The sequence below is a fragment of the Tamandua tetradactyla genome, chromosome 6 (assembly GCF_023851605.1).
Source record: "Tamandua tetradactyla isolate mTamTet1 chromosome 6, mTamTet1.pri, whole genome shotgun sequence".
Classification (NCBI taxonomy): domain Eukaryota; kingdom Metazoa; phylum Chordata; class Mammalia; order Pilosa; family Myrmecophagidae; genus Tamandua; species Tamandua tetradactyla.
Genome location: NC_135332.1, coordinates 94,909,532 through 94,922,227, shown reverse-complemented (window position 1 = coordinate 94,922,227; position 12,696 = coordinate 94,909,532).

Below are 12,696 nucleotides of genomic sequence, written 5' to 3'. Positions count from 1 at the left end.
CTTCTGCCCAACTCTTAGATGTTGGTGTTTGTAAAGGAAAGAATTAGCCTTACTCAGAGAGAAGTCTGGACTTTGCCCTCACCTCCTGGGAGGTGATCACTGGACCTTTGGAATGTCTTGACTAATAGCAGAGCCTTTGTTTGTCTTGGGATTTTGACTAGTGGGCAGTCTAACAATGGGATTTAGGATGGGGTTTTGGTCTGTGGGGTATCCATTGTAACATCCAGAGGAACTGGAGATGAAAGGTATCAACCCAGCCTCTGAGAAGGCCTACAGACTGAAGGTTAGCCTCATGGGTTGTAGGTGGAGGAGCCCCAATAAAAACTCTGGACGCTGAAGCTCAGGTGAGCTTCCCTGACTAGCAATTCTCCATATGTGTTGTCACATGTTGTGGCTGGAGAACTTAACGCCATCTGTGACTCAATGACCAGCATTTGTCCCTCTCCTGGGCTCTGCCTCATGTGCCTCTTCCTTTGGCTGATGTTGATCTGGATTCTTTCCCTGTAAAAATTGGAACAATGAGTATTGACAGCTTTCAGTGAATTCTGCAAGTCTTAAAGAATGATCAAAACTGAGGGTGGTTTTGGGAACCCCCTGGACTTGCAATTGGTATCAGAAGTGAAGGTGCGCTTGTGTGGATGGTGTTCTCCCAAACTTCCCAGTTGGCCTTAACTCTCTCAGTAGCCCTGAAAGTTCCATCTGCTATGATCCTTTCTTTTTAATCCACATAATCTTTCCAGACGGCCTCATCTATCTCTCTGCCATCACTTACCATCTTTATTCTGGTGTATTTGTCTGCCAGGCTGCTCTGACAAATACCACATAATGGTTGGCTTAAACCATTTATTGAATATATTGGTCATGGTTTTGCAGCTAGAAGAAGTCCCAAGTCAAGATATTGGCAAGACTTATGTTCTCTATAAATTCTGGTGCTGGTTGCTGACAGTTCTTGGGATTCCTTGTCTGGAATCCTTACCTCCTATTATGTAGCAGTGTCCTGTCCTTTCTGGCTTCTGCATCTTCTGGGTTCTTTTTATAAGGCCTTCTTTAATCCAAATTACGGCTCACCATGTTCAGTTGGCCACAGCTTAACCAAATGTAACATCTTCAAGAAGTCTTATTTACATTGGGTTCACACCCACAGGAATGTGGAGTAGATTAATAATATGTATTGGGGTACATAATTCAATTTACCATATCTGGATGTTTCAAAGATTGCAATCTCTAACCCCTAACTCTCTTCTGAACTCAGTCAATATATCCAACTGCTTCCTTTGCAAAGATGTCTCACACCCATCATAACCCAAATAGAAATGCTAGTTTTCACATCCCCTTTCCAAACCTGCTCTTATAGACTATGGACTTTGTCTTGATGAATAACTTAGTAATTAGTGAATAACCAACCACTACCCAGCAATGAGCTTGGAGAGTATCCTTATACTAAACCCTTTCCTCCTCCCTTTTCTGCAGTCCAGCTGCCTTTACGGCAATGGTGCGGTATGATGAAGGCTGCTTTCCAAATACATCTCCCTTCTAATTCCTTATTTGCCCCTCATTGCTACTATTTTGGTGGAGGTACAGGTCACTCACCTGGATCCTTCCAAGTGACCCTACCTGACTCCCTGCTACCAGTTAATTTTTCTCCAATCTATTCCTCTGGTGTTAGCAGAAGTAACCATATGGTAAAACACGAACCCGGGGTGCCATTCCTTGTTAAAAGTTTCAAGTGGCCTCCTCTTGTCCTTAGGAAGTGGTCCAGATGTGGCCCCTATGTTCCTTAGCACCCTGATGCTGCATCTTCCCCATCCCCTCTTGCCATAGCTCACTATGTACACATTAGGCATGATCGATAATGATAGACAGCCCAGGTTCCTGGACTCCTTCTTTCTCCTGTGACTGAGTCATTGCAAATTAGGTTGTTTTTTCCTTGACTTACTGCATCCCTATTTTGGGCCACAGGGAAGCCTTCCTTGAGATTCTGACATAGCTTAGTTGCACTTCACTGTAACCCAATTGGTTGTACTCTGAAATTACCTTTACTTGGTCTAATCATCTGGTCAGCCTGCTAAAGCTTAAGTTATAGGAAGGTAGGGTCTGGGTTGGTTGGTTTGTTTTGGTTTGTTTTTTGCTTTTCTCACCTTTATCTACAAGGAATAGAGGAATTGAGAATAGTAAATTAAAGAGTATGTATTTGAATTTAGGTGAATTTGACTCTCAAATGGTCATTTTTCTACCACATATTTCAGCCTTCTAGGAGGCTAAGTTAAACTCACATTAATAAAAAATATGAGGGTTTTTTTGGTGAATACTGTTCAGAAGGGAGAATAATTGCCAGATATTGTACTGTCAACTGACTAATAGAGCTTTAATTTGTGTGTGTGTGTGTGTGTGTGTGTGTGTGTGTACTATAGAGATGAATTCTTGCATGGGAAGAATTGTTTTATTTTGTGTACCTGTGCTCTTTTTCAGGTAGGTAAAATGTAGCTCAGACTGGTTCTAAGGCTCTCACTTGCCTTTCAGGTAAAACTACCCTTTAGGCTGATGCACCTTGTTTCAGGGAAACTTACTGCCCACTCAGGAGGCTCTGCTGGGTTTTTCTCTGGCCACTGAGATCTCTCTGTCTTTCTCTGCATGGCCCTCTGTTCCTGCTTTATGGAACAGAGGTATGCCTGCAGACATACTGAAGAAGCTTTAGCAGGAAAATGAAATTGGTCTTGCCTAGGAGGGCTTGTGCCCAAGTCTGATTCAAGTTTTTGTTGTTCCTGGCAATATTAAACATGCTTTCTTATCTGCCTGTTAATGGGTCCACTGTGTAAAATAACTCAGGGACTGTGGAGAGCTGGTTTGGGGGTGGAGGTGGGGGCAGCGGGAGAGCACCATGACAAATGTTCTACTGTTTCAATATGCACTTTATTCAGATGGAAGGGAGATGTTTGATTTTCAGTCTTAAATATTTCATCCCCAAAAACTAGTTGGTAAATGAAACATACATTCAGTTTCAGATGGATGATGACTAAATTAATTTCACTTGAATTTAGGGTTTATTCCCATGAAAACTAATTAAGTATATCATTCACACAATGCCCAGAGTATTTACAAAATATCAGAATAGTACATTTCTTTCTTAAATTTTAGGCAATAAAAGAAATTAAATACTACTTATAAATTCTCAGGAAAGTATCAATTTATTTCCATATGATTCATTCATATCAAGAACATTAGATTCATGTGAAATGAATCTGACTTGTAAATAATATCTGTTTTACAAATAACATCTGACAGTAAAGTTAGGAAAATATAAATGAACTAAAACCTCCCATTTACAAAGATATCTTCAAAATGTAATAAACATTACTAAATAACAAAATGATAGTCCAGCCACAAAGGAAAAAATGTTCAAAAAATTGTTTTTAAAAACTCTTTTTTCTTCTTCAAAAGTTTCCCCTAAACTCAGATAAAGCTTATCTTGCAGTCTGTGAGCATTTTAATGCAACTGACCTGTTCTGGGTCCCGGAGAACTAAAAACATTCAACTTTCAAAGTTATAAAATCAATGGAGTAGCTCTTGCAAATAATCAGTGTGAGTATTTCCAAATACATTTGCAAAGGAGTGAAATTTTCCAAGTCCTTGGGGAATTGTGTGAGCTGTCACAGTGAAAATTATAAAGTCAGTTACCTTGAGTGGTGTCCATCTTTGAGTTTTATAGCACATGAAAAGCCACATTACAAGATACTTCTCAAAGAATTCTATTTTAAAATAAAACTGAAGCAAATGAGCCTGTTAAGCAAGTGAAAAGTATGCCCTTTTAGGGTGCTATAAAAATACAGGTGACTGTGAACTATTAAGTTTTGACTACAGTTGGTAGTTTTGGAGTCCTGTAGGTGGCTACTATCTTTCATGAAAAGAAATGTAATAATCTAATGATGGAAAGTGTGTAGTTGAATTACAGATAACTTACACCTTTTTCACCCCCCCCCCATGTGGTCCATGTAATTGGCACCATGGATCCTCTTCACTAACGAAAGGATGAGAGGCCCCCTTGCAGCATCCAAGCAAGAGACAGAAGTCCCCACCTCTACCTCCTATCCACTCCAGTTCCCAGCCCATGGTCCCTCAGCATAGTCCTTTACTGGCAGACACAGACCTTCTCAAGTCCTTTACTGGCAGACGCAGAGCCCAGCCTCTGTTGGGGCTGCCCTCACAAGCAACTTGCTTCTCTTCCCAGACCCCACTCCCTCAAAGCAGGCCTTGCTTCTTCAGGCAGGTACATCAAAGGCAACTCATTTAAGAGAAGCAGCGATTTATCAGTGGATCTTTGCTTTATCTCACTTAGAAAAGAGTTTGGCTGGTAGTAGAAATAAAAGCACCTTCTAGCTCATTTGACCAAAAAGAGAACATTCTAAGACAAAACTTATTCAACAGATCTCTTCCTTTCAATAAGTGAGAATAATTTCTTGGCAATCCTTTTTAAAACTAGCAAAGATGTTGAGGTAGACTCTGCTAGTGGCTTACCCAATATCCATTCTCCTTTCTTTTGAAACAGATACCTGCTTTCCTCCAGGGCCACACTGTCCCTAAGTAAAAATACTCATGTCTCCGGTGTCTGGCTGCCATGGTGGCCTGAAAGCCCCAGGCTGCTCCATTCAGCACCATTTTGTCTTCTCTCAGGCTCACTCTTATTCCAGCTGCTGGGTGACGGATTCTGCAACAGACATTGACTAGTTTTATGTAAGTAACCCCCGACAGCTTCCCCCTCCAAGCTGTCCTACTTGGCTTTGCTTCCCACCATAGAGATTCTAAGATACTGCATCTTGGGGGGTCAATCCAGAGATGTGGGTAAATCCAGACCTTAGAGCCTCGGGATACAAGCTGATGGAGAGAAGCTTCCCCTTTTGTCCACCAGGCAGGCACTTGGAAAGTCTCCTTAGAAGGTTTTTTGTGAGACAGCTGTGGTAGTGGCCAACTGGAGAACGTATACTTGCTGGCTTTTCCTTCTTTCTGCTCACTCACTCCATTCTTCCTGCCTACTTCCTGGGCCCACACTTTCAAAAGAACTTCCTGCCTGTAAGTCTTTGTCTCAAACTCTCAAATAAGTTGGAGTTGGGACATCAAGAATCAAGGTTATCTTTTTAAAAGGGAGAAACAGATTCATCTCGTAGGTACCTTCTTTCACTTTCCTGCTAGTAGAAAAGCCATTTTGTCCTGATGAGTAGAACGATCTCATCCTAAGCATAGTAAAGCAAAAAGCTTGGCGAAACTGGGTTCCTATTTTGGTTTGCTAATGCTGGTGAAATGCAATGTACCTGAAACGGGTTGGCTTTTACAATGGGGACGTATTAACTTACAATTTACAATTCCTTAGGCCACAAAAATGTCCCAACTCAAGACATCAACAGGAGGATACCTGGACTCTGAAGACAGGCTGCCAGCATCCAGGACACTTTTGTCACATCACTAGGCACATGGCTGGTGTCTGCTAGTCCTTCACATCAGGTTTCATTGCTTTCAGCTTCTGGCTTCAGTGGCTTCCTTTCTGCTTTTTGTGGGTCCGTTCTGAGCTTCTCTGGGATGTTTCTCTGTGAGCCTCTCTTAATTTCATCTCAGCTTCTGTATGTGTTTCATCGTCTTGCAGAGGACTCCAGCAACAGGTTTAAGACCCACCTTGAACGAGGTGGTCAACTGAAATAACCTAATCAAAAGGTCCCACTCACAACAGGTCCACACCCACAGAAATGGGGTTAAATTTAAAATGTGATTTTGTGAGCTGCATAAAAGTCTCCACCACCACAGTTCCTGGTGACACTGCTGAACAACGACCCTGGACAGCCTGCCCTGGTTTTCTGCTATGAGCCAAATAATCCCTATCTGCTTGAGCCTGATTCACATTTTCTGTATTTTGCAGCCAAAATCATTCCAATTTACTGTTGGAAAAAAACAAAACAAAACAAAAAAAATGAGTTTAGTTTTACAAATCTCAGGGTAGTCATTAAAATCTTGTCTTCTGTTTCAATTTGTGTCTTTCCTACCATTTGTGTGATAAGGACTATCAGAAAACATTCTCCTTTCTTCCTGATGATGTGCAGGTGACTTATATGCACTTATTTTCTACCCTCCCTTCAGTCTGTCCAACTTGTTTCTCTTACTGTTTTCTCTCCTCCCCATATCAGCATTTATTTTCTGTGATATTAATTAGAAGTTTTTAAAAAGTAGCCTGGGAAAAATGATGGAACACATTTCAAGTTCTTATACTGTTATCCTTAAGGATTCTGAAATGTTCTTTTGTTTTTCATGGCGCCTTTGCCTAACTAGAGTTAGATTGGCTTTCATGGATTCAGCTCTATTTTTGCAGCAAGAGTGCAGTGGCTTGCAAAAAATGCATAGTGCAAAACATCTACATAACTACACCACCATTTAACTATTATGTCTCATGAAAAGTCAGCCCCATTCCATGGAATCAACTGAAGGAAAACAGACATTTATGTCTTACACATGTTTGTTTTGGGATATTTGTCTTTTTGGAGGTGCAGTGGTATAACCAGATCTGCAGTGGCTTCAAGATACAGCTGTCAAGAAAGGGAATTGCTTCACTAAACATAAAACTTTCCTTTGTTCATTAGGATCAGGATAGATGGGAATTTCATGTTCTGATGGCAGGCACCCACATGGGATTTTGTTTCTGACCTTGATGGATGACTGTCTGAATCTGGAGATGGAGGTTTCGCATCAGGGCTTCCATGAATGCCAGTCCAAGGTGTGACTATAGCTTGGATAATATGGATTTTGGCAGGTGTCAAGCCAGTTTGTGGCTGAGCAAGCCCATTTCAACATCAGCATTTATTAATCAAAAAGGTAAAAATAAATGCTTGAATGTAGATTTTCATGCTGTATGATTCTTCCAAGTGGACTGAATACCAAGCTCTTCAAAACATGTCTGCAGAAATCTCGGGCACAGCAACTTAATGTGTCTGGCAGCAAGCACAGGCAGTTCAGTTAGGTCATTGGTATGAAGATGAGAAGAACCAAGAGGCATAATGAGTAAGTCTGCTCTGCTGCAGGGTAAGCTACCTGATTCCTGGTACCTTCTTCTTTTATCAACTTGGACAGAAACATCTGCTCCTATATAAGGATCTTTTGAGGATGAATAAGCTAATTCATATCTTAGAATCTATAGAAACTCCTTTGCAGGGGTGTTTCTCTTTTGTTATATAATGTTACAGAAAATCAGTGTGAGTTTTTTTTTATATATATTTCAAGAAAGTAAGAATGAGGGAAGTCAATAATTTTCTGCACTCTGTCATTAAATGTCACAATTGAAATTGAAACCTACATTTGTCTGATTCAAAAGCCATTTGTCCATCCTTCTTGTGGTAGTTAGATTCAGGTATCAGTTTGGCCAGGTGAAGGTGCCTAGTTCTATTGCTGTGGACATGAGCCTCTGGCATGCAAACCTCATCTGTTGCTGATCATATCTGCAGTCGGCTAGGAGGTGTGCCTGCTGCAATGAATGATGTTTGATTTAATTGGCTGGTGCTTAAATGAGAGAGCTCAACATAGCATAGCCCAAGCAGCTCAGCCCACCTCATCTCAGCACTCACAGCTCAGCCCAGGCCTTTGGAGGTGCAGAAAGGAATCACCCCAGGGAAAGTTGTTGGAACACAGAGGCTTGGAGAGAAGGCCAGTAGAGATCACCTTGTGCCTTCCCGTGTAAGGAAGAACCTCAGATGAAAGTTGGCTGCTTTTCTCTGAAGAACTATACATTAGTGAAATAAATCCCCTTTTATTAAAAGCCAATCCACTTCTGGTAGCTGGCATTCTGGCAGCTAGCAAACTAGAACACTTCTCAACTGTTTAGGGTAGTAATTAAAGTTGTATTCTGTGGAGTCAGTTAGAGCTGGGTTCAAATCCCAAATTTAGAGATTAATAACTATGTACTGGGGCAGGTAACTTAATCTCTTACCACTTCATTTCATCTTCCAAAAAGTGGCTATAAAATACTACCTGAGTCAGTGTTGTTGGGAGGAGCGAACAACTTTATTCTTGTAAAAAACTCAGTGTAGTGTATGGCACATGGTAAACAGTCTTATTAGTAAGAATGCATTAACTATGCACATTTAATTGTTTGCTGAGCAAGATTGGAGCCAAGAATATGGCTCTTTAGGTCATTAAATTCTGCGTGTTTTAATCTTGCTCTTGGTTGTGTCTGCGTTTTTGCTTTCTTTCTTTTGCCCTCATTTTACGATTTATACATGTTTTCTATTTTATGTACTACTCTAAGCTAATTTAAATGCCTTCTGAAATAAAGTAGGGTATAAAATATATGCCTGTAATGAGACCCTTTCCTAGGGAAAAAAGCAACAAGCCACATTACAATTCATGGGCATGTTTCCTCCTTGAGTTGGTGTAGCATCTTCCAGGCTTGTGCAAGGCCACCTGAGGCCTTTAAACTCACAGCTGTTGTCTATATCAGAGAACTCTGGTCTAGAATCCTTATCTGCTTGCCTGCTCATGGATGTGTGTGTTAAATATGCCCATGAGATGAGACTAATTGTTGTGTGAAGTAGGTAGAGAAAGAGGAATCCAATCAGCTTGAAACACTCATGTTGATAGTTGGGTAGTAGAAGAAAATGTGACCATAGGCCAATTTGCTTCTTTTAATAAATCTTTAGAGCACCTTTATCAAATTGTGAAGCAGTCACTCAGCTAAGTTTTTTTTAAATGTTATACATTAGGTTCTGCAGAGAAACAACCAAGATATATATATAGTATTATTACATTGTATTATGTAAATATTATGAGATTATGAGATTATAATAGGAATTGGCTCATGTGACTGTGATGAGAGGGAAGTCTGAATCCTGTAGGGCAGGCCACAGCTGGGAACTGATGAAGGTTTTCAAAGAATGCCCTAGAAGAAGCTGTTGGCTAAGGTAGAGATGGAAATTCTTCCTTTTCCCTGCTGAAATCATCAGTTCTTTTAAGGCCTTCAACTGATGGGTTGAGACTTCTCTCATTGCTGAAAGCAGTCTCTCTTGTTGACTGTAGATGTAATCATCCATAGGTATAATCAAGTGACTGGTGGTTTAAATCAATGAAAAATCCTCACAGTAACAATCAAGATAGTCCTTACTTGACCAAACAACTGGACACCAAAAACTAATCAAGTTGACATATGGACTTAACCATCACAAGCTGTATTTATTTAAAAAGCAACATTTTAAAAGTGATTTCTATGGTCTAGGAATTGGGATAGGTATTTTATATACATTATCCATAAAAAACATAGCAACCTTGTAAATCAGGTATTTTATTTCCATTGAAATGGACAATGAAACTGAAGTTCAGAAAATTAAGTAACATGTCTAAGATTCAAAAGTATGTAAAGCCCATGCTCTTTTTCTAAACTTCTTTATAAATGATTCATCTTAACCTGTACAATAGAAAGCCTACCTCATTTAGAACTCTCAGCTCAGTGCTACTAGTCATAATAATAATAATGATAAGGCAAATAAGTACAGCTTGCAGTGAGTTATCTCTGAATCAGGTAACTGGCTCCAAGTATAATGAGACAATATATGTGTGTTTACACATATACTGTATGCACACAATATATGTATGTGTATTTGTCCATGTTTAATGAGTGTGCATATGGGTATATAACTGCACTATGGCTATGTCTGTATGCACATGTGAGCACATGTATTATGTATGTGTATAAGAGGAAAATCAGACATTCTATGTTTATCTAGACATAGAAGAACAATTGCCACATTCATTAATTAGGTTCCTGTTTCTACATAGAAATGAAGGAGAAGCATCTTAACCTCAAAGAAACTTAATGTTCTTACATTAAGTGATATACAAAAATATTGGTTGAACCATTAGCAATTGTTCAGACAATTGAGGGTTTGAATGTTTTGGATATTGATGCTTTCTTAAGAATTCTGTTAATTCAGAGACACTAATAACTTGTAGAATTAGGAAAGATGAGCCAAAGAAAATATCTGCCAGTACTCAAATGAAAATAGGCTGCTTTGATCCTTTTTTATGGACTGAATAATTCCAAATACTAGGTAGACCTGATACTGGTTAGACCTTGTGTGTTACTGAGGAATACGTCTGAAATCTATGGTTTATGTAGGCTCATCAGGAGCTACAGGACTTTTTCCTTCTACTTATTAGACATGTGACTTCAGAAAAATCTCTAAATTTTCTAACACTTCAATTCCCTCATTTATAAAATTAGAAAACCAAATAAACCAGTGATCTTTGAGGCCTCTTCCTGTTGGACTTGGTATTAGTCTCCTTTATCCTACACGAGTAAGTTAGCAATGCATCTCCTTTGGAAAGCCAACTTGCTACAAGGTTATTGCCTCCGCATTGCCACCACATATGCCAGTGAAAGGTCATTTGAGTGTTCCAAAATATTTTGATCTATAATTTGGTTGATGAAACTGGGAACCTGATCATTTAATGTTATCAATGACGGAATGAGGTGGCATCGCTAACACAAGTTGAGCAGAGTATCCAGGCCAAGACATTTGAAAAAAGAGTTTGTTAGAAAGAAGACAATGATAGGGAAAACAATAAGTGTGAGTGACATGAGGAGGAGAAAAATAAGTCACCCAGATAACAATGTAGAATGACTCAATGAGCCTGATATAGACAACAGAGAAAGGAGATGGTAAACGACAGGTGAACATGATGGGAAAATACCAAATTAATAAAATGACCAAACATTGGCTTTGTTTTCAAAAACAAAATATACTGAATTTGTTGACATGCTTAGTGTTCATTTTTAGGGAGCAATGAAGGTCATGGAAAGAATTGAGAAAAATGGCAGAGATATTGGCAGGTAACATTGATGCTATGATGTTTGTATAGTGGGAAAGCAGGCAGGATTTTAATGTTTGTCCCTGGAAAGTTAGACTTGCTTTCTTCATGGCACTTAAGATTTCTTCCTTGGCAGAAGAAAGTATTTTAATACCTCTGTTTTGATTTGCTAAAGCTATTGGAATGCAATATACCAATGGTATATTGGGTTGGCTTTTACAAGGGGGATGTATTAATACAATTTACAGTTCTTAGGCCATAAAAATATCCAAGTTAAGACATCAACAGGATGATATCTGGACTCTGAAGACAGGCTGAAAGCATCCAGGACACCTCTGCCACTTGAGAAGCCACCTGGGCAGGGTCTGCTCATCCTTTTCTCCCAGGTTTTGTTGCCTTCAGCTCTGGTTCCAGTAGCTTCTTCTTTGGGTCCTCTCTTGGCTTCTCTGGGACTTTTCTCTCTCACCTCTCTTGGCTTTTTCTGTCTTTTATCCTCTCAAAAAGGACTCTAGTAAAGGATTCATACCCATCTTGATTTGGTGGGTCAAATTTCAATTGAAATAACTTAACCAAAAGGTCCCACCCATAATAGCTCTATACTCACAGGAATGGATTAAAAGAACTTGGCCTTTTCTGGGGAACATGACTTGAAATGAGCACAACCTTACTGATACTTTCTCTGTTTCCTTGTAAAAATAAAATGATAACTTTTGAATTTGTAAGTTGAGTGGGAAAATAGAGTACAATATAAAAAAAGTGTCTGAAGAAAATATTCATTTCCTATGTCCATTCAGCAGATTCATTTTAGCTTGCAAAATGCTGGAATGAAACACATATCTTATATTATCGTTTTTCTTCCCCTCTGAACTATAGTTTCTCCTTTGGATTAATGCTGCTTGAATCATTCTGTGAAAATTAGTAAGATTTTATTCCCTCTAGATTTTCAAATGTTTTCAGAATAATATACTGCAGTAAGATCATCACAATGTTGAACAATTTCAATACTAAATCAGAAAATTTTCCTCCATCCTCACATATTAAGTCCAAAAAGCATTTTCCCTCCACAAACAATAAAAAAGCACCTTCCAGAATGGCCAAAGTATCTGTTCACTATAGATATTATTTAGACTGTCCACAGACAAGTGATAATAGATGCTATTTGAGATTTCCTTGGACCTATAAAATGGTGCTGGGTAAAATGTAACATTACTAAAGCAGTGAAATGATGAATTGGAGTCATTAACAGTGCAATGTAGTCAGTGATCACCAGATAGGAGAATATGGGCATTTTTGTATAATCAACAATACAAGCCTAGAGGAGAAACATTCTACAAAATGTGATCCATATTTGCAGTCGTCATTAGGGATGACTTAGATTTTCCTGTTATAGTATTCCAATCTTAACAAGAGGTTGAAATCAATGCACTAGTTTGAATAGCTTAAAAAATGTTTGGGGCAAAACAAATGACTGGTTCTTGTTATTTTTGCAATTTCCTTCATTTGAAAACTCAGACAAAATATTTCATATTTTTATTATATGGAATTTGCAAACATAAACCACAATGAGAGTTAGAGTGATATAGTGTAAAGTATGTTTTTTCTCATTGTCCCCTTTTCGTAACAAGTCACTATTTTGCTTGGAGCTGAAGTCTAATTACTTTTGGATCACATTCCAACTCTAATTAAAATAAATGACCTTCAGTGGCAAATTAAGATTTTGTAAATCAGCTCCTTAATCACAATTGATTTCTTAGAAAAATGTATTTATTATCATAACAAGCAATTTATTTTTTCAGTGAATATTTTTCTGCTTTGATAACAAAAGGATATACCCCATTTTGATTAAACATGCCTTTTAACAGGTTA